The sequence below is a fragment of the Mauremys mutica genome, chromosome 1 (genome assembly GCF_020497125.1).
Source record: "Mauremys mutica isolate MM-2020 ecotype Southern chromosome 1, ASM2049712v1, whole genome shotgun sequence".
NCBI lineage: Eukaryota > Metazoa > Chordata > Testudines > Geoemydidae > Mauremys > Mauremys mutica.
In genome coordinates, this window is record NC_059072.1 from 204,874,777 (window position 1) to 204,897,959 (window position 23,183).

Genomic DNA, 23,183 nt, shown 5'->3' on the forward strand with positions numbered 1-23,183 from the left:
AGATAAGACCCAGCTGGTAGGTCAAGGACCTGACCCTAGTCTGTCCCCTGCTCCCTGACAAAGGAGAAAAACTGGACATAGATAAGTGGACTGGGGAGTTCCCATTTGGCTGTTTGAACTGCTGAGACTGATTGTGAACTTTCTGTTGGGTCAGGGGCTGGGGGACAGAGTGCTGTGATCCTATCCCAAACTGAAGATACAGCAGGGAGGTAGGAAGCAACCCATTCCAGGCTGGTCTGGTGTATCAGGAAGAGGAGACTGAGACACTCCTTTTCCCTTTCTCTTGGGCCTGGGCCAGGACTCCGTGGAAAGGGAGGGCCCGGGTCCCACTACTTTCCCCTCCCCAGCTCTGTGTGCAGGTGGCGGAGTCCCCCACGCTGCGCCAGAGATTGGTCCTGGCAGACGTCACCAGAGGCGGAGACCTCCTGGACTACAACCAGGGAGACTGGCTGGATCCCCTGACGCTTGCTCAGCACATGGGGCTCTCCAGGCCTCGTACTCCCCAGCATGTACTTCAGGAGGTGAGGGCTGCTTTGCCGCCTGCTGCTCAGGCCTACCTAGACCGGGTCCTGAGAGAGGGCATGCCCCACCCACCCTCCACCCCAGGCTCTCCAGCCCTTTTCATCAGGCCACTGCCCCATGGACCCAACCGGCCCCCCCGCCCCTTCACCATGAGCTGGCTGCACGACTTGCAGCTGGTTCATTTCCAGACCACGCCAAGGAAACATCTGTATGTGCTTGTGCTCCACACCCTTCACTTCCTCACCCTCGCATCCTGCCCCGGCACAAAGTGGCAGGACCTCATGCCACCTCTAGAGGGTAAGGAGCCCCGGTGGGCCAGCCCATACTCTGCCCTGGTCCCGAGGCCCACCAGGGATATGAGTTGGCGGCTCCTTCATGGGGCCGTGAGCACAGGCATGTACTTGGCGTGGTTTACATCCGTCCCGGACACCTGCCCCTCTGCGGCGTGAGGGAGACCCTGGTGCACATTTACTTGGAGTGCGTCAGGTTGCAGCCCCTATTCCGGCTCCTCACAAATATTTTGTTATGATTCTGGCTGCACTTTTCCCCTCACCTCCTTCTCTACGCACTCCCCATCCATGGCCCCACAAAGCCACAGGACCTTCTGGTCAACCTCCTCCTGGCCCTGGCTAAAATGACCATCTATAAAACCAGGGAGAGGAGGTTGGCCGATGGGGTCTCCTGTTACTGTGGGGCCTATTTCCAATCCTCCATCCACTCACACATCCGGGCAGAGTTCCTCTGGGCAACATCCGCTGGCTCCCTTGACACCTTCGAGGAGCAGTGGGCGCTGTCCGGAGTTCTCTGCTCGGTGTCCTCGTCGGGTTCCTTTTGACCTCACTCCCCTCCCTGTTATCTCATTAGTTGTCCCCCAGAATTATTTGGTTTCCAGGCCCTGTGGATCCTCCCCTTAGGGTGTGGGGGGTGTCCCTTTAAGAGTTGTGCTGGCGCATATCAACTGATTGCACACCCTGTGCTACTGTGATGCCCACCATCATAAGTGACATGCTGAAGACTGAACTGAAGACTGTTAGAGCTAAAAGCATGAGTCTCCACAGCTTCAGTTTAAGAGCCAGAATCAAACTCTGTATCTAGGAGCTGTTACAGACTTTCATTCTCTATGGATGAAGTGCAGAAAGGGAACACATGACACACTGACCAGTGGGTCACATAATCAATTGTGGTGAAAAGTGTTCTCTTAAATCCAAACCATTTACGGTTTTATAGGTTAAAACCAATACCTTAAATGTCATAAAAAAATGACTGGTAGCCAGTGCAGATTACTGAGCACAAGGTTTAATATGTTTCCTATGAGAAATACATAGTTACTATTATTACTAGGAAACTAGAATTACAAATACTGAAAACAAACAGCTCATCCTGCATGTAGACATATTTAATTGTTGGACAAAATATTCCAGCTTCTACATTCTATGGCTTTGCTTATCAATATTTTCCAGGCAATATACTCCATTTTTCAATAAAGTGGAAAATGTGTCTGTCACTGAAACTTTCAGTACTATAACTGTCAGATCTTATTTTCTCAAGCTGGGGTTTGATAGTAACAACATTCTTTTCTGGATGCTATAGTTAGACAGTGCTAGGTACCACAGGTGGAGCTACTGCAATTTACACCAGCTGAGTATCTGGCCCCACAAGAGGAAGCAACATGGAAAAAAAATAATTTATGCAATTGATGGCTTCTACACGCCATTGTCCAGGCTGATGCACAATTTTAAGGAGTTTTTGAGTAAAGCGTAAGTAATTTCAAGTTAGCCACTGAAGGAGGCTAAGCCAAATGGGTAATCCGGAAGGTATCCCACAAATAGGTGTAATAGAAATATTCCAATAAAAGCTATATGTAAAAGCAGCAATTCAAAAACTGTATCATAAATACTTTTAACTTTATAGACTTTGATGACACAACTATGCGATGGCAAAAGCCTGTTTTGGGAGTTGGTTTTTTTGGTTTTGTTTTGTGATATTTTGCGCATGAAATTGGTAGGTCTTCTGGAGAAGTTGCATCATATTGCCAGATATTCAAAAGCAATTTTACTCACAAAATAACAAAGGATGAAAAAGGAGGAGATGGAACTGAACCAACATTCATTCATGAGCCACCACTGATCATTTGCTGGCTTGTCACTTAAAAAAAAACAACCAAAAAACACAGAGAGAAAGAGAAAAAAAAAGTGAAGGGAGTATGCTGCTTCATGTCCCTGTCCAGAGAAGGATAAAGAATCCCCCCTTTATGTTTGTGCAAGGTCTAGCACTTTGTGGGTGCTACTGGAAACAACAAATAATATAATATATAATGAGAGCCTTATGTAATATTTAAATTTCAAGGGATCATTATAGGTATGATTTGTTTTTATAAGATTGATTCCATAAACCTGACATTCTATTCTGTTCATCTGGAAACTCAGATTCCCTTAACAATGTCTGCATTTTTGTGCTTCCTTTGTTTTATGCTCTGTTGCCTCTCTGAAAAAAAGAATATTGGCACCTACAAAGTGAATGACTGTGGAGCCTGATCATTTGCCAAGCATTATTAAAAGCTCCCTGAAATCACTCCAGTGCATTGCCCTTTACAAGCCATCAGCCATCAATTCAGACCGTCAAACATGATTACCAGCACTCTTTCTGAAGCCACTTCCAAGCCATTAGTCTGATCGAAAAGCTATGTCTTTGGTCCCAAGTGTATGCAAATCCACTATACCACTGCCTCCAAGTTACATGTCGACTCATTAACTCCAGAATAGCATTTACAGTGTTAAATCTCCGAGATAAGATGGCATTTGTAATGTTGAAATATTCCCTCATATAAATATGATTTTAAGAACATCCACACATACACCTCTTTCTCTCAAACAACTATATATTTCAAACACAATCAATTCTCAAAGATGTGTGAAATGTTAGTGAGTAACAGTTCAGAAAAGTTTGATTATGCAAATTATGCTATCTCCCTTCCTGCAGTTATGGAAGGTGTTTTTACTACTCTTGCATCTCCCTCCACCCCTATTTTAAACAACAGCAAAAGATCAGATAATTCAAAATAAGAATCCATCTAGGGCTGTGTGGAACATCTGTATAAAAATTGTAAACACTGGAAATTGGCCCCTTTTTGCATTCACATTGCATCTCAGAAAATACATCCTTTTTTGTGGAGTTTTCTGCATGAGGAAAAATTAGAAGCTGAGTGCTGGTTCCCCTCTCCCACTTCCTCCAAACTATCTGGATTACCATGGGAATTTCAAGATAAATTCTGAGCTGAGGTACTTAGGAATGGTCATGTGGTTTAAAACATGTGCTGTTGTTTTTGTCTTAATTGTCTGACTCCCCTCATGTGCTTAGGAGAGTCAGCACGAGCCTTTTTACTCTCTTTCTCTGAGGGAGAGGCTGGCTTTAGTTGTGTAAACTCATCTCTCTGAGCTAGTCAGAAATACAGTGACTGCACTCCCCATTTCAACCCACTTTTTTCCCAGTCAAAACTACGACTGGTAGTACAAGCGGCACAGACCGACAGATCAGAGAGTACTTCACTCCTCAAGGCGACTATTTTGTTTAATCACCCACTTTATACAGGTGAAGGACTAATTATATTTTCATCTATTCAGCATCCTATTAGATTTCATAGTTCTTCACCACATTACAGCACAGCACAATGTGTTCAAAGAATCTGCTGTGCATGTGCCCTAGGCCAAAATGATCAAACTCGGGTGCCTAATGTTAGGTACCTAAATGTACATTTAGGCATCTGAATCCATGGCCTGATTTTTAGAAGTGCTGAGCACTCACAATACCACCAAAGTCAATGGGAGCTTTGAATGCTTAGCACTCCTGAAAATCAGACCACGTGAATGTAGGTGCCTCACTTTAGGCGCTCAGTTTTGCAAAGTTCCTACTATCTCAGCTTCGAGATTGAGACTCACTCATGAATAAAAATAAAACATGCATGGCCATGGCTATATTTAATCCCCTCTTGACTACACACACAGGAAAGTAAGTGGCCTGCAGATATTTGACAGATCTTCCCTTATCAATTTAGAACAGAGCCCTGTTATAATCTCTCCCTATCATATAGTTGGGCAAGTGAGCAGCTTTTAATCTATTTGAAATTGTAACAGTCTCATATTTAGTTTAGAGTTGTATAACTGGATCACAGCATCCCAGGATCAGACATCTTTTTCATTTGACTGAGGAACCAGAATGAAACTGCACACAGTGAAGATGTCCTATAGCAACAAAAGCAGCAGAACTCATTATAAATGCAGGATATATATATGGAGAGAGAGAGAGAGAGAGACAGGTAACTAAAAGATGCACCATTCCTAGGAAATAATTCATAGCAAATAATTTATCAAATTTCACCACTTTTTCTCTTCACAATATGTTAGCAAGATCACACAGTCCTAAAACTGATTCTTCACCTGAAATTATTCATTATATTGCTGTTTTTTTTTAAAGATTAAAAAAAAAGCTTCTCACCCACTGCAAACTCTTTTACTGGATTTGAAATTAACATGTAGAGATGGGTTCAAATCAACTCTGGAACTGCACTCTGGGGACTTTGAAATCTGGATCTAACCTGAATTTTGCAGCTTGATCACTTCTACATTTATTTAAAAAAAACAAACAACCATACCCACTCCACACATATAAGTGGCATAAGCTCTCTTCATATTTATAAATGATATATTTTTAATATTTCTTTCATTTTATTTTTAATAACTCAGCCATCTAAATAGCAGAAAGATTCAACTTCAGATAAAACTATTAACCAACAACAGGTAGCTTTTTTGTGCCACCATTCTGTCTTTTTAATTTAAAGCTCCTTCTTTTCCCCCACTTTGCTCATTAGATCAGAATCCGCCATAGCTAGTGTCAGACAAAAAATCCTTGGTACCTGTCTTCTTGAGAAAGCACTCACTCCTAACAGGTCAGAGAACAAGCCCTCACTTCATCTTCCTCTACTCCCATCCAGAAATCCCAACCAGTGAGCACAGAAATCCTTGCAACCTGCAGTCAGAACTGGAGGTAACTGAACAGAGATGTCTAGAAATTTGGTGTAATTGCTGTCCTCAGGTTTTGAGGACACTATAAATGTAGATGGCAAAAGCATCACAAGCATCACCAGCAGTTAAACTCAAAACCAAAGACCCAGTTTTTTTGCTCCAGTGACTCTGATTTTAAGGATCCAGGTTGAACAATGACTTCTTTCCATTATCACCTTCTAGGTCTCCTGAGAATAAAAGATCCAATTTGTCCAGTCAGACTCCTCTTCCCCGCACACCTGAATGCCACTGGCAAACCTGACAGCTGAAAAGCAGGAGCTCAGAAGTGTTGGGGTTCTACTACTTAAAAGAGAAAAAGGCCTTGCCTAAACGTAAGGGTTATTTAGTTGAACTTAGCATGAATCAGGCTTTTGACTGTGTGTGTGCAGTGGATGTTATCAGCGCGGTAGGGTGAAGTCTAGCTTTTGCTGTCATTCTTATTCAGGTTCAGAGAGCTGATAATTAAAAACTAAATTATTTTTATTTAAACATAACATGACAGCAACAACAGTCTGCTGGAAGCTGCATCCTGCATTGCTTGTTCTGCCCTCTGGGCTCCAGAACCCATCTTCTAGCATGGAGGAGGGCTTTAGGTTCTGCAGGCACACTCCACATTCTAACACATCTGTGATGTCTACTGTACACATAGCCAAAGCCTCCTGGTCCATTAGTGACCCAGACATCAGCCTCACTTGCTCACCCCAGTGGTCCCTTCTTACCAACTGCACATGGCTGGCCAAAACCAGAAGTTCCCAGGCACAGCCACCCTCTAAGAGCAGTAGGGCATGCTCCAATCACAGTTCCTCCCAGACACATTCCCTTATATCAGGAGTTATGTGGGGGGAGGGGTGGCATAGAGTAGGCTATACCGATTCTCTGCTACCAGGAGATTCTGCCAACCAGCAGAATCTTCTGATGGCCACTTAGCACCTGAGCACCTTTAGCAAAAGTTTAATCAATTATTTAATTTATTTTCTGTTTTCAAAAGTGCCACAGTCTTAATTACTTTATTTTCCCAACAGTATAATGTCATGGATCATGCTTGTGGCATAAAATACCACTTTTAAAAACTCAAAATCCCAGTGTTGATGTAAACATAAAAAATACAAAAGCCACACCCATCAGTTATCGTGTCAATATAGGCCGCAAACAGAAGTGCATTTAAAATGTTTGCTTTCCTATGTAATCCTTTATTTTTAGTTGCATGTTGTCTGTTTCCATTTTTTTATTAATGGAATTATGCTGCATGTTTTGCAATAAAATCTTGTCCCAGAAAAGTGGCCATTAAAAGAATGTCCTGGATTGAATACATATCAATCAACACATTCTGGTAAATTCCAAGGAACACAAAGAAAAAACACCAATTGTTCCGGATTCTTATATTTCTCCATAATTTTATTCACTACTTAGATGTTGTGATATATACTTTATAAATACCCATGGCATTGCTACAATGGTTCATGTGCTGGGATGTTGCACCTTTCATAGTTGGCACCCAATTTCACTTATTTTTGTGCCACCCCATACGTTATCAGGGGGGATGGTTAATTGAGTTCCAGACAATATCTCCTGGCAGGCTGATACAACACAGTAAGGAATCACTCTGAATTCTTGTCTGTATCCTCAAAAAAAAATTCATATTGTTCTGAGCATTCTGAATCATAGGGTATGTCTACACCAAAGGCAGGAGGTGTAATTTCCAGCTCAAGTAGACACACCTACATTAGCTCTGATCCTGGTAGTGCACTAAAAATAGAAGTGTTGCTGTGATGGTAGAGGCAGTGGGAGGGGCTAGCTGTCTGAATATATACGTAGGTTCTTGAATAGAATAGATCACACTTACTAATAATGTAGATAAGCAGAAATTTTTTTTAAAATAACTAGAAATTTAACTTTTGGGGAATTTAAAGTTTTTAAATATTTTAGTTACACCTAAGGTAACTTTTTTTTTGGCAACAAGTGACAAAACACATTCTGCCCTCGGGGAGATAAAATCATTAGTACTGCTCCACTAGATCTTCAGTCTCCCTGATGAGAACAGAAAATACATGAAATAATTCATTACACTTACTAAAGACTCAAGCTGGGGTTTATACTGTACTTTAAGATCAAATGGCCATAACAACTTAATAGTTACATCATAGAAGAGGTCATGTGGGAGTAAGGATTTGCAGTCTCAGCACATAATAATTGGAATTACCTTCCTGTGGTTTTAAAACCAGATACTTCAGTATTAAACTTTAGAACTACTGTAAGTTAAAGTCTTTGTGGCCATTTCCTAACAAGTCTGCTAATATTTGCTCTTGCAGTGAAACTCGGGGGTATACTGACGGCTCTGTGAAATGTTAATAGAATAGACATTGCTTGCATATAGGAAACTATTCTACAAGGTATCACAGAGCACGTTTCAAAAGCTACAAAAACATAAATAGCTACATTTCAGCAACAGGCTAAGGGTTATGTCTACACTGCAAAGAGAGACGTGTTCTTAACTTTGGTTAGCTAACCCTCATTAGCTAAATCAGGTTAAAACAGCAGAGAAGACATGATAACTTGGCTTTTAACTTAGGTTAGCAGCTCAAATTAAAGCCTACAAGGAAATATGCGGTAGTGAGCTTCCAGCTGAGGTAGACAGACTCACAGCATGCTATAAGTATGGACATTGGGCAGCAGCTCAGGCTCTCAAGCCAATACAACCCCCAGGGTCAGAACTTGGTGGTTAGCCAGAGACTCACCCAGATCCATAACATCCACATTGCTCTGCTTAGTGCACTTGCTTGAGCCCCAACTAGGGAGACTCACTCCCCGTTGCAGTGTAGACATACCCCAAGGTAACCTGAGGTTGAACAAGAGCTGCTAAGCCAAGTTGCCATGTTTTCACTGCTGTTTTAATATGAGTTAGCGAATGTGGGTTAGCTAACCTGAGTTAACATCTTTTATTTGCAGGGTAAACATACCCTAAGGGGCTCCTTGTGAAAATGAGAGACAGAAAGTGTTTGTGTTTATGTATGGGTATATATATACATAGAGAGAGAGTAGATAGAAAACACGGTGATGTCTATAATAAGGCTACGCAAGCATTTCTATTCTAAATAGACATAGTGACACATTTCTCATACTTATAGCTTTCAGGCTGATATTTTGCACATTTGTTTTCAGCTAAGCAGTCAATTTGGTCTGAATGTTTGTGACAAAATATAATTTGGCCATATTCAGAAATAAAAGCATGAAAAAGTACACTTTGCCATTCTAAAAACAATAGTTTGCAATCTTTTTATTATTATTATTATTATTATTTTAGGAAAAAAGGCACCTCTAGAACCTCAACAGTTTGTAGAGATTTGAAATGTGGCAGACGTGCAGATCCTTAGTTATGACTGTACATTTTGGTGGGCCAGTGAAAAGTCATTTTGGCTGGGTTACAATGTTTTAAATTACGTACACCTAAGTGCATGCACACTGTATTTTGTATAGTATATAGAAATGACTTGCCGATAGACAACCACTGTTGTCTTGTGAATTATGCTTGGGCCTTAAAGAGACAAAATGGATGAGGGAATATCTTTTATGGGATCAGCTTCTGTTGGTGGAAGAGTAAATTTTGACCTACACAGAGCTCTTCTCAGGTCTGGCTTGGGCCTGGCAGTCAAGAGAGCTGGATTCCACATCTTATTTTGATACTAATTTGCTGTGTGACTACAGGCTTATTATTCATATTCTATCTAATCCCGATGTCCTTATTCATCAGGCAAAACTCCGATTTTCTCCAATGTGAATTTTCCCTCAGTAAGGACTTCAGGATTCATACATTTATGATTATGCTGCTCTCTCTCCTGTGAAGTATACTAAAGGGGCTTTATTTAGCAGGCTGTGTTTCAGTATGTCAAGCTGTCTATCTTTCTTCCTCATCCAGGTCTATTTTTATATACCAGTATGTTTCTACAGTACCCTGATCAGTAGAAAAAGTACTATAAGGATGTGCCATTCCTAACAGGTAGATACATTCTTGCATGTAGTACAGAATGTTGTGTTCCCTGTAGTGTCATTCATAATTCTATCTGACATAACTAGTGTTCTTAGGTTGATGTGTTTCTGATTAATGAGGCATTTGTTCTCTATCAGGTAGCAATTTCAGAATAGTCTATTTCCAATGAGTTATGAATATGACTTGATTATTCCCATTTGACCTAATCATGTGTTGGGATGATTTGTCGCTATATTTTTCCCAGAGGAATGACCAAATGTCGTTGCCTTGAATGTCACTGTTATGTCCCAGTAGTTAAATGTAGATGAAAAAAATTGCATAGTAGGCATGGAGTCTGTCTGTAGCATGTGCTATTTTAAGATAATTGCATGTATACAAAAGTTCTTGTGCTTTAAAAATGCATGCAACGAGTTGTATAAAAATTCTACAGAATTGCTCTTATACGAAATACAGCTGCCTTTGTTACAAAGATGTTTTAAAATGTATGAAGTCTCTCTTTTTTCTTTTCTTCTTCTTTTTTAATTGGGTCCTGATCAGGGCCGGTGCAAGGATGTTTCGCGCCCTAGGTGAAACTTCCACCTTGCACCCTCCCCTGTCCCCGAGCCCCCGCCCTAAGGCACCCCCCCTCGCAGCAGCTCCCCCCTTCACCCTGAGGTGCCCCCCTGCAGCAGCTCCCCACCCCCACCCTCTGCCCTGAGGCACCCCCCCCCGCCCAGCTCACCCCTGCTCCGCCTCCACCCCGAGCACGCCATCGCCACTTCACTTCTCCTGCCTCCCAGGCTTGCAGCACCAATCAGCTTAGGCACCGCAAGCCTGGGAGGCGGGAGAAGTGAAGCAGCCACGGCGTATTCGGGGTGCTCGTGGGCGGAGCAGGGGTGAGCTGGGACGAGGAGTTCCCCTGCGTGCTGCCCCTGCCCCCCCCTTACTTGCTGCAGGCGGCCCTCCCTGCGCTCCCTTGCCCCAGCTCACTCCGCCTAAATGCCAGTGGCAACCGGGGCAGCCGATGATCTGGCCACCGCGGTCGCTGCCGAAGAAAATGCCACCCCCGAAATCCTAGTGCCCTAGGCGACTGCCTAGGTAACCTAAATGGTTGCACCGGCCCTGGTCCTGATCCAAGGCTTATGCTAGTCAATGGGAGTCTTTTCATTGGCTTAAATAGAATTTGGATAAGGCCCATAGTGAATTCTATGACACTGTAGTTTTGCTTATGGGTCTCTGTGTGATTATGATAATGTGAATTGATTTGGTATTGTTTAATTCTGAAACTAAATGTCATCTTTGTCTATAGATAAGCACTGATACATGGTCTTGGGAAAAACACAACAATCTAGCATGGTTTTGTCATTTAATCAGATGACAATATAATAATAATTCTAATAATCATGAAGTCATTTCCATTTTGATGTCAAGATAATAATATTATGAAAAATAACAGTACTGTGCATGCTCAATGGCTAATTTTAAAACAAATATTTCTGCCATTTACATTTTTTTCAAATTCATGAAGGGCAAAATGTGATCTTGTTTCCCATCTTATTAGATTTGTTTAGATCTGGTTAAAAAGCAGTATTCCCCCCTTCCCACCCCAATTTGTTTATTCTAAAACCATAGGGCCTTACCTGCAGTCCTTACTTAGTAAAACACATTTGAATTTACGGACTAAAAACTCATCCAAACTCATCCTGGAATAGAACAAGTTACACTGGTCTACAATTTTTGAGAAGTCGTCTGCTTCAGAGATAAAATGTGATATTTATTATGTATTTTGATGTGCTGAATTCAAATATGACAAGTAAAACAACTGATTGGCTACTGTTTCTAAGACATTTAAGTTTTTACATTTTATGTCTATGTATATTGTGTAGATAGTAGAGTTTTAATCATAAATTGTAAACCTAGGTCTTTTCATGTGTTTATGGTTGCTTTACATGATAATATTTCATCTGTCCTGTTTATGTAACACTTTAAAAATCAGCAAAAGGGTTATATAAATACAATTTATTATGAAACAAAAGCCAAAAAATTATTATGTACATAGTTTAGTCCTATTCAGTGTCTACTCGGCGCTTCTTGGCTTGTCTCTTGTATTCATTAAATGGAGCATCTCTTGTCACTGTCCAGCAATAGTCTGCAAGCATTGATGGGCTCCATTTGCCCTGATAGCGTTTCTCCATTGTTGCAATGTCCTGGTGAAATCACTCGCCGTGCTCGTCGCTCACTGCTCCGCAGTTCGGTGGAAAAAAATCTAGATGAGAGTGCAAAAAATGTATCTTTAGTGACATGTTGCAATCAAGGCTTTTGTATGCCTTGAGGAGGTTTTCCACCAACAATCTGTAGTTCTCTGCCTTGTTGTTTCCGAGAAAATTTATTGCCACTAACTGGAAGGCTTTCCATGCCGTCTTTTCCTTGCCACGCAGTGCATGGTCAAATGCATCATCTCGAAGAAGTTCACGAATCTGAGGACCAACAAAGACACCTTCCTTTATCTTAGCTTCACTTAACCTTGGAAATTTTCCATGGAGGTACTTGAAAGCTGCTTGTGTTTGGTCAATGGCCTTGACAAAGTTCTTCATCAGACCCAGCTTGATGTGTAAGGGTGGTAACAAAATCTTCCTTGATTCAACAAGTGGTGGATACTGAACACTTTTCCTCCCAGGCTCCAATGACTGTTGGAGTGGCCAATCTTTCTTGATGTAGTGGGAATCTCTTGCACGACTATCCCATTCGCAGAGAAAACAGCAGTACTTTGTGTATCCAGTCTGCAGACCAAGCAAGAGAGCAACAACCTTCAAATCGCCACAAAGCTGCCACTGATGTTGGTCATAGTTTATGCACCTCAAAAGTTGTTTCATGTTGTCATAGGTTTCCTTCATATGGACTGCATGACCAACTGGAATTGATGGCAAAACATTGCCATTATGCAGTAAAACAGCTTTAAGACTCGTCTTTGATGAATCAATGAACAGTGTCCACTCATCTGGATCGTGAACGATGTTGAGGGCTGCCATCACACCATCGATGTTGTTGCAGGCTACAAGATCACCTTCCATGAAGAAGAATGGGACAAGATCCTTTTGACGGTCACGGAACATGGAAACCCTAACATCACCTGCCAGGAGATTCCACTGCTGTAGTCTGGAGCCCAACAGCTCTGCCTTACTCTTGGGTAGTTCCAAATCCCAGACAAGGTCATTCAGTTCACCTTGTGTTATGAGGTGTGGTTCAGAGGAGGAGGATGGGAGAAAATGTGGGTCCTGTAACATTGATGGTTCAGGACCAGAAGTTTCATCCTCTTCCTCGTCTGACTCAAGTGAGAATGATTCTGGTGCATCAGGAACCGGCAGTCCTTCTCCGTGGGGTACTGGGCGTATAGCTGATGGAATGTTTGGATAATGCACAGTCCACTTTTTCTTCTTTGACACACCTTTCCCAACTGGAGGCACCATGCAGTAGTAACAATTGCTGGTATGATCTGTTGGCTCTCTCCAAATCATTGGCACTGCAAAAGGCATAGAGTTCCTTTTCCTGTTCAACCACTGGCGAAGATTTGTTGCACAAGTGTTGCAGCATATGTGTGGGGCCCACCTCTTGTCCTGATCTCCAATTTTGCAGCCAAAATAAAGGTGATAGGCTTTCTTAACCATAGTGGTTATACTGCGCTTTTGGGATGCAAAAGTCACTTCACCATAAACATAGCAGAAGTTATCTGCACTGTTCACACAAGTACGAGGCATCTCTGCTCACTTTGGCTAAACAGAAATGTGTCCCTTTGCAAAAATCAAACACTGACAAATAAGAGAGCACGACACTGTATGATTTCTAGAGCTGATATAGGGCAATTTGTTCAACAGAGTGATGTAAGCTTTGTTATGATTGCATCATCCATGACTTCTAGGAATAACATGATGCAATTCATATCATGTATGACGCAATACCAGCTTCAGATTGCATCATTCATTGTTTTGCCTAAAAAGCAAGTACTGTCCAAACCCAGTCATAGATTTATTCATAGATCCAGTCAAAGATGTATTTTAGTCATTTCTGGTTTAAATTGAGATCCCTTCCCTTTATAACTTACTTATCCTCCGCTATTCCCAAGTCAAGGGTCATATATACTGACCCAATAGCATATCTTGAAAACTAGAGCCAATCAACAATTTTAAGCATCATTTTCGTTCTCAGTGACCCAGAATTAGTAAAGTTAGACTACATTTATTTCAGAAGCATTTTGGCTGTAGAGCAGTGAGAGAATTTGATGGACAGGTCATTATGATACAATATTTCTTATAGCAACACAGCAGGTGCAGTGTTGCTTTTGAAGAATAAACTATATTCTGTGTGGTATATTTGGGGGATGGTGGTTATTATGCATTTTTTCCACCAAAGTGGATTACATTTTTCAGGTGTCATTGTTTTAAGTGAGGATCCTGCAAACACCTAAGTATATGAGAAAGCACATTAACACATGCCTAAGTGTTTGTAGGGCCTAGAATGTAGTTTTTGTCACCATAAGAAATCTTAGCTGAAAACAGATATTTGTAAGAGCCACTTGCAGATTTCCCATTACACCATATTACAGTGGTGTCCAAACAAGATCAGGGCCCCATCATGCTAAGCGCTTTACATACACACAATGACAGACAGTCCCTGCCCCAAAGAGCTTTCTATCTAAGTAGACAAGTAACAGGGTGGGAGTGGAATGGGTGTACAGGGCAGGATCCAAGGTTACACAGCTCACCTGTGGTAGAGAACAGAGGCCAGTTTCTCCTGAGGCACAGTCCAGTGCCCTGCTCATTGGGCTACCTTGCCTCTGCATTCTGAGGTACTTGTATTTGTAAAACATTTAGTAAGGTAACAAAAATATTGTTGCAATATGTGCTACTTGTTAAAATAATGAGAGCTTAACATAAACATACTGTATTTCCTACGAGTGTGCAGATTAAAAACTTCTAGTTTTTCTTTAAAAGGAACTGCACAGTTTTATGTGTACTGGTTGTTTTGCTTCACACCATATTGCGAATTAATTTTTGCTTTTTCACGCGTGTTTTAAAACCACCCAGAAAGTTATTTAATATAAAAATAGTTTAAATTGCTCTCTGCACCTCTCTGAATTAAATAAAAGGCCATTGCTTTTGAATGGGGAGCACACTGCATAATAGGCAAAAACACCATCAAAAGTAGTAAAACTAGAAAAGTGATGAGCCTCAACATGAGATGAGGCAATGAGAAAGGAGTGCTGTCATCTAATAAGGTCTGTTCTCAGTAATTACAGCAACACAATTTGATCAACAAGGACTAAGTATCTTCATCTGAAAGGGATCGGATGAAATTAGTGCTGATGTAATAAGTACCATTTATCACTATTAGTGAGAGAGGTGTTGACAGGCCCCTGCTGTTGCCGTGGTAACACTGCAGTTCTACTTCTCTTTGTGTGGGTTTAAACTATAACAAGCCATACATGTCTAGAAGGTACAGAAGATATTGCCAAGGTAACTTAATTACACTCGGGTCATTTAGGGCCATCTAATACCATCAGAGTCACAATGTGGAGCTCTGAAATTTGGCAAAACTAAAGCCTTAGGCTTTAGAGACTTGAGAGTGGCCTCTGCAGTAACTTTTGGCTCAGCTGATCTGATGCCATTCCTTTACAAAGGGCAAATCTCCAGGTCAGCATGCTGTCCACAATCATATTACAGATGCCTCTAAAGCAGGTATGGACTGACAAAGTGGGTGTTAGCCAAAACCCAAACTAAGCAGCATTATAAAATACCCAGAATAGGAGAAAAATTAGTGAATTTAGGACTTATGAAATACCATAGTTTTTGCCATTTATATGTACATGTTGGGTGGAATTTTCAACAGGGAATCATGCCCCCAACTTCCACTGAAAGTCAAAGAGTTGGTTCTCTCTTAGGCCCTTTCAAAATCCCAGTCATAGTCACCAAGAAACTATGAGTGCATTTCAACCAATATATCTCCCACAAGTAATCGCTTATGTCTAGTGATTCCTTCCCATATCAACTTATGTAAATATGTTTGGCCATATCACCCTCTTATTACCATTGTATAAAGAATATCAAATCTATGGGCTTGTCTAAACATACAAGTTGTACTGCTTTAACTCTACCAATACAGTTAAAGTGGTGCAACTGCCTAGTGTAGAGTCTGTTATATTGGTAGCTGTAATGGAAGTGGAATAAGCAGTTTCATACTGGTATAACTGCATCAACACTAGAGGTTGTACTGGTGTGACCATTTTGGTAAAAATATCACACCCCTCACCAAAATACGTATACTCGTACAAAAGCTGTGAGTATACTAGGTCTTACATTAAATCACGTCAACTCCCAGTACAGCTCAATTCACATTGGCACTAACTACCCCTTCAAATAGAGAAAATCACTTCACCCATGGAAATGTCATCAATTATGTTCAGGGTGCAGATTAAACTGCACAAAGTTAGAGGTGTGAAATCCACAACTTAAAGTAGGATCAGTGCATGGAGCTGCTGCATAGACACCTGCAGGTGCTTCTTCAGTTTGTAGATTGGTGTATTAGCTGCAGCCCCTCCAACATTTGTGTTGTGTGAGAATCACAACCAGCATAAATATGAATCCTGTGACTCTCCCCTTGCTGTCAATCTTCATCAGAGCAGATTGGCACAGAGATCGCTCCTCAGTACTCAGGTTGGTCCAAAGATAAGCCTCTGCACCTGCTCTGCTGGCAGCCTCTCCCATGCAGCCCTAATGAGAGACATAGGAATAGGGAGGGCTTTGCATTGGTCTGCTTAACTATGGTTAAAAATTGTGCTTTTGCAGAGACCTGCTTCACTTCTACACAACCAAGTAGAAAAAATCTGTTTTGAAATATAAGTGCAGCTCTCATTGACTTCACAATAACCCTCTGATCTGCAACTGGACATATATAGCTAAATTACATGTTGTTATAACACTGTCTGATAATATATCATGTAATGTGATGTAAAAGGATAAGATCAATTGTACTTAATTGAACAAACTGTGAAATACCCCTCCCCCCAAATTCTCTTCATCAGATATTCACAATCAATTAATTTATCCAAGCACAGTCCAAATTACCATCAGTGGGTGGAAGCATCTTGGTTATTAAATTACCTGCAGCAATTCCAAACAAGTGAGTAACCTGTTTACTGCTTCCTGAAATTGTAATCATGTAATCCTGCAATCTGCCATATTTTATTTAATTAAAAACTTAATGTACCATAATATAATAGCAATATTAAAGCTGTCAAGGGGCACTCATCACTATTTACTTTGATCTCATCTATTAACACTAAAGAACAGTAGCTAAACTGCAAGGCAATAGGAGATTAATAGGGCACAGAGAAATGAAGAGTATAAAAAGTTCCTTCCCATCCTCCAATATATCTAGGGTTGCCAGCTCTGACTGAAGCTATTCCGGGAGGTTTTTTTTTCCCCAACATGCCATAATGTCATTTTCTTAAAATATCCTATTAAAATCTCCTCGATCACTATCAATCGTCACTGGGAGATCAATGTCAATTCTGGGAGACTCCAGGCCAATCCTGGAGGCTTGGCAACCCTAAATATATCTCGAATTCACATCCCATTTGTATAAGGTATAAAGAGTATGTATGAAGAATAACAATTTGAAATAGATAATAACTTGCTATGGAAGGATATAAATGAATGGTAGAACCTATTATATTAAGGTTGGACAAAAATATTTACCAGAATTGAATAATGATAAGTAATAATCACATACAGTTACATACTACTGAGCAACCCTACAGGATCCCTTACTCCTTTTCAAACTTATACAATGCACAAGAACCATTCATCATGAAATGCTGCCACCTTTGGAGTGAAAATCTGCAGCACATGAAGAAATCTTATCCAACTGGAACAGATGGGGAATTAAGTGGAAAATATATATACACCCCCTCTCCTAAAAGACTTATCAGAATATCAGGTAACATCTCTATTTGATGTTCTTCTGACAAGAAGTACTCATAAGAATGGCCATACTGGTTCAGACCAAAGGTCCATCTAGCCTAGTATCCTGTCTTCCCATAGTGGCCAATGCCAGGTGCCCCAGAGGGAAGGAACAGAACAGATATTCATCAAGTGAACCATTCCCTGTTGCCCATTCCCAGCTTCTGGCAAACAGAGGCTAGGGACACCATCCCTGCCCATCCTGGCTAATAGCCACTGATGGACGTATCCTCCATGAACTTATCTAATTCTTTTTTGAACCCAGTTATAGTCTTGGCCTTCACAACATCCTCTGGCAAAGAGTTCCACAGGTTGATTGTGTGTTTGTGTGAAGAAATATTTCCTTTTGTTTGTTTTAAACCTACTGCCTATTAATTTCATTTGGTGACCCCTAGTTCTTGTGTTTTGTGAAGGAGTAAATAACACTTCCTTATTTACTTTCTCCACATCAGACATGATTTTATAGACCTCTATCATATCACCCCTTAGTTGTCTCTTTTCCAAGCTGAAAAGTCCCAGTCTAATTAATCTTGCCTTGCATGGAAGCCATTCCATACCTCTAATAATTTTTGTTGCTCTTTTCTGAATCCTTTCCAATTCCATTGTATTTTTTTGAGATGGGGTGACTACATTTGCATGCAGTATACAAGATGTGGGTGTACCATGGATTTATATAGAGGCAATATGATATTTTCTGTCTTATTATCTATCCCTTTCTTAATGATTCCCAACATTCTGTTTGGGGTTCTTTTGACTGCCACTACACATTGAGTGGATGTTTTCAGAGAACTATCCACAATGACTCAAAGATCTCTTTCTTAAGTGGCAACAGCTAATTTAGACTCCATCATTTTATATGTATACTTGGGATTATGTTTTCCAATGTGCACTACCTTTTATTTATCAACATGGAATTTCTTTGGCCATTTTGTTGCCCAGTCTCCCAGTTTTGTGAGATCCCTTTGTAGCTCTTTGCAGTCTCCTTTGGACTTAACCATCTTGAATAGTTTTGTATCATCCTGCAAATTTTGCCTCCTCGCTGTTTACCCCTTTTTCCAGATCACTTATAAATAATTTGAATAGTACTGGTCCCAGTACAGACCCCTGGGGGACACCATTATTTACCGTTCTCCATTCTGAAAACTGACCATTTATTCCTACCCTTTGTTTCCTATCTTTTCACCAGTTACCAGTCCTGAGAGGACCTTCTCTCTTATCCCATGACAGCTTACTTTGCATAAAAGCCTTTGGTGCAGGACCTTGTCAAAGGCTTTCTGAAAATCTAAGTACACTATATCCACTGGATTCCCCTTGTCCACATGCTTATTGACCCCCTCAAAGAATTCTAGTAGATTGGTGAGGCATGATTTCCCTTTACAAAAGCCATGTTGACTCTTCCCCAACAAATTATGTTCATCTATGTGTCTGACAATTCTGTTCTTTACTATAGTTTCAATCAGTTTGCCCAGTACTGAAGTCAGGCTTACTGACCTGTAATTGTTGGTACCACCTCTGGCGCCCTTTTTAAAAATTGGCGTCACATTAGCTATCCTCCAGCATTTGGTACAGAAGCGTATTTAAATGATAGGTTACAAACCACAGTTAGTAGTTCTGCAATTTCACATTTGAGTTCTCCAAGAAAACAGTGCCACCAAAGATCATTCTGGAGGATTGGTTCAGTACTAATTCAGAGGGACAAACATCATCTACAGAATCAACATTATCACTGCCTGAAGTAGCCTCAATTTTCCTCAAAAATCTCCTATTCAAGTACTGACAAGGCTCAAACTTGCTTAGCTTGTTAGTTTTGAAATGATCACAACCTGAAGTGGTGTGGTTGCAGTACCCAGGCAGCAGTAGGTTTTTGCTATTATAACATGCATATACTGTTGGCACAACAGTATCGACTGACACACTGCTGTATGTGAATAGCAACACAGTACCATGTGAGAATTGGTGTTACACAGTAAGCACACTCCTCCCCTGCCTCCAAGTGCTAGTGGATTTAATGCACTAAGCAACCCTGCAGTGCTGATAATTACATCTGGAATCATAACAGATTTTTCAGCTTGCTGGCATTTCTAAAAAAATTTTAAAGTTTTGTTTCAGGTCAAACAGAAAACAGGAGGTTACTTACCTGTAACTGGATGTTCTTTAAGGCATGTGGTCTGTATTTGTATTCTAAACATGGGTGCGTATGTGCAACATAGGAGAGTAGCCATGGGTGGGCCTAGGTGGGCCATGGCCCACCCACTTAGCATCCAGGCCCACCCAAATCTGAGGAGAAGCTTTGTGCCTGCCCTTCAGAAAGCTATGGTCTGGCAGCTCTGCCTTGCCATTTTCTGAGCCTTCCCATGTGTGTGCCCAATTCAGTAGGTGAAGCCCTGTGTCTGGGGGCACCAAGGCTAGGAAGAGGGCATTGCTTTGGGGGAGAACCTGAACTAGCACAGTCTGTCATTGCCCATCCACCCGAAAGTTAGGACCCAGCCAAATTTCCACTCCTAGCTACATCACCGGTGCACTACGTGCTGGATGTTTTCAGCAGCAATGTCCATTGACCCGCACATGCATCTTATGTTGCCTCACGCTCCTGGTGCAGTTATAAGAGGCCATATGGGGTGACGTGTCCTCAATCTCCCTCTTACTGCTAAATAGGCTGCTGCAGCAGAGGGGATGGTGGGCAGGTATTGGAATACAAATAGGGACCACACATCTTGAAGAACCTCTAGATACAGGTAAGTAACCTCCTCCTCTTCAAGTGATGGTCCCTATATGTATTCCAAAAACAGGTGAGTATGAAGCAGTGATCAGCTTGGAGGTGGGTGCAAGGATGTGAGAGGTATCACCTGCTGCAGGATGGCATGTCCCTTGATCACATCTGCAGCTGCCCACTGGTCAATGGCGTAGGGTGCTGTGAAGATATGGATGAAGCGCTAGATCACTGCATGCCAGATATTGTGCCAGGGATGTCCACCAGGGAGGCGGAGGTGGTTGAATGTGCCCTCATGGAGTGGGCTGTAATTCTGCTGAACAGCATGGCGTTGGACTGCACATAGCATTCCGCAATGCATGGAGAGGTCCACTTGGATATGTCCTGTGAGGAGAGGGCCTCTCCTCACAGGACAGTTCTGCAATGGCCATAAAGAGGTGTGGGGAGGCATGGGAGCCATGAGTCTTGTCCAAGTAGAACGTGAGTGTGCGTCGGATGTCTAACAAGTGGTGTGTCCTGTCCGTGGGAGTGGAGTGCGGCTTAGGATTGAAGACCAGGAGATGGAGCAACTGATTGAGGTGGAACTCAGAGACAACTTTGGGGAGGAACTTAGGGTGAAGGTGCAGGGAGACTTTGTTCTTATGAAAGACTGGGTGGGTGGGGAGTTAGCCATCATGGCAGCCAATTTGCTGACTCGCTGAGCGGAGGTGATGGCAAAAAGGAAGAGGACCTTTATGGATAGGTGTGAGAGGGAGCATGTGGAGGTCTAGTGATGGCAGAGAGCACAAGATTAAGGTCCTGGGAGAGGGGGGAGGAGGCTATGTGTAAGGACTGGTGGGAAGCAGTTCTTCAATCCATTCAGAAACTGAATAGTGGTAGGGTGGGTAAACACTGAGTGTCCGTCCACTGGGGGGAAGAAGGTGCTGAGGGCAATGAGGTAGACACAGGTAGAGCTAAGTGTGAGCCCTTAAGTTCCAAGAGGTAGTCTACAATGATGGGCACACATATGTCCTATAAGGGAAGGTGGTGGCATTGCACCCAGGAGGTGAAGTGCTTCCATTTTACGACATAGCACATGTGTAGAGTCCTGTTTGCTGTGCATAAGTATACAGTGGATGGGTGTTGAACAGGCATTGTATAAGTGTGAGCCTCATCCAAAAACCAGGATGTCAGCTGAAGCGGGCCTGAGTTGGGGTGTCAAACTCTGCCATGTTCCTGAGTGAGCGAGAAGAGTGATTGGTGGGTGGGCGGACAGTCTGAGTAGATTGAGAAACCAGAACAGTCAGAGCTAGCATGGGACTACTGGGAGGACCATGGCCTGGTCATGGTGGATCTTGAGCAGAATATGGGGGAAGAGCGGAAAAGAGGGAAAGGCATATCCGAGACTGCTGCACCAGGGAAGGAGAAGGGCGTCACTCTTGGAATCTCAACCCTTGGGCCCTCAGGAGCAGTAGAGGGGGAACTTGCGGTTCTTGTGAGTGACAAAGAAGTCCCAAGGAGGGGAGCCCCAGGCCCAGTAGTTGGAGTGGAGTTGTGGAGCTCCTAATCGTGGTTGAGGTACCAGGTCTGGCTGAGTGTGTTCACCGGGGAGTTCTGTGTCTTCAGAAGGTACGCCACATGGAGCATGGTGTTGAGGTGAAGACACCAGCTCCAGAGGTGGATGGCTTCCATGCAGAGCAACTGGGGCCTGGTGCCTCCCTGTCCATGTATATATGCCATTGCAGTGGTATTGTCCAAGAGTATGTGGATGTGCTGATTGAGGAGAAGAGGCAGGAATGTGCGGCAAGCTAGTCGGACCATGCACAGTTCCAAGATGTAGATGTGCAAGCGCATCTCACAGAAAGCTCATTTCCCTTGCATGGCACAGCCATCTAGGTGCGCACTTCCTCCAGCTAGGGAGTTGTCCATGGTGAGGATGGCAATAGGGACAGGAGTGGTGAACATAGTGCTGTGTAGCACCTTGGTGGGATCAGTCCACCAGGTGAGGGAGACGTTGTCCGAAGGCAGGATCATCAGGCTTAGTCATTTCAGTGAGTTTTGGTGCCACCAGGAGCCAGTTGTACAGTTAAGGGAACAGGAGACCTTGACAAAGAGAAAAGGGGAGGACTCTGAACTGGTATTGGTTGTCGCTTATATGAAAATGGAGGAACTTGTGATGGGCCAGGTAGATATTGATATGGACGTATGCATCTTTCATGTCAAGGGCTGCAAACCACAAACTCTGGGGAAGGCAGAGAATGATCGATGCAAGCATCACCATATGGAACTTGGTTTTCCTGATGAAGGTGTTGAGTACGCAGAAATTGAGGAAAAGGCAGAAGAGGCCCCCTTTCTTCGGAATAAGAAAGTATGGGGAGTAGAAGCCCTTGCCGATGAAGGGGGCAGGCATGTGTTTGATTGCACCCTTTGTTAGGGGGGCGTTCACCTCGTGTTGGAGGAGGGTGCATTGGGCGAGTCTCCCCGGAGGCAACTGGGGTGGGAGGGGCAGTGGGAGGAGAAGGTGAGGAACCCTATAGAATAGCTGTGTCGTATGATCTCCAGGACCCAATGATCCGTGGTCATCTAGCCTCAGTGGTAGGCGAATAGGGCAAGACGCCCCCTGGAGGTGATGGGGTGGAGATGGAAGCAATGATGAGAGGGGTTCACAGCTCTCAACAAGCACATCAAAATTGGGCCTTCAGTTGGTGTCATGCCATGACAAAGGAGGTGATGGTAGCCGGTGGCCGTGGATGCTGGGGCACCATCAGCCAGACTTCTGGTACTGAGCGTAGGTAGGCTGATATGGGGGTATGGTGGAATGGTGGCTTATATTGCTAGTGGTGGGCGTGTGGGGTTCTAAATCGCCAGAGACTGAAGGGTCGCCCTAGAGCCCTTCAAGGAGTGGAAGGCTTCATCAATCTTAGCAGAGAACAGTT

At 42.6% G+C, this 23,183-nt stretch overlaps 1 protein-coding gene and 1 long non-coding RNA gene across 4 annotated transcripts in view; one reads left to right on the forward strand and one right to left on the reverse strand.

Annotated features, from left to right (window-relative positions):
• DSCAM (DS cell adhesion molecule) overlaps positions 1-23,183 on the reverse strand; it is a 644,197-nt gene that overhangs the window by 271,517 nt on the left and 349,497 nt on the right. The window lies entirely within an intron of this gene.
• Positions 15,001-23,183, forward strand: part of LOC123362159 — a 142,830-nt gene continuing 134,647 nt past the window's right edge. Inside the window, exons 1-2 of the long non-coding RNA XR_006576358.1 lie at positions 15,001-15,053; positions 16,619-16,716. This is a non-coding gene — a long non-coding RNA (uncharacterized LOC123362159). The remainder of the gene's footprint in view (positions 15,054-16,618; positions 16,717-23,183) is intronic.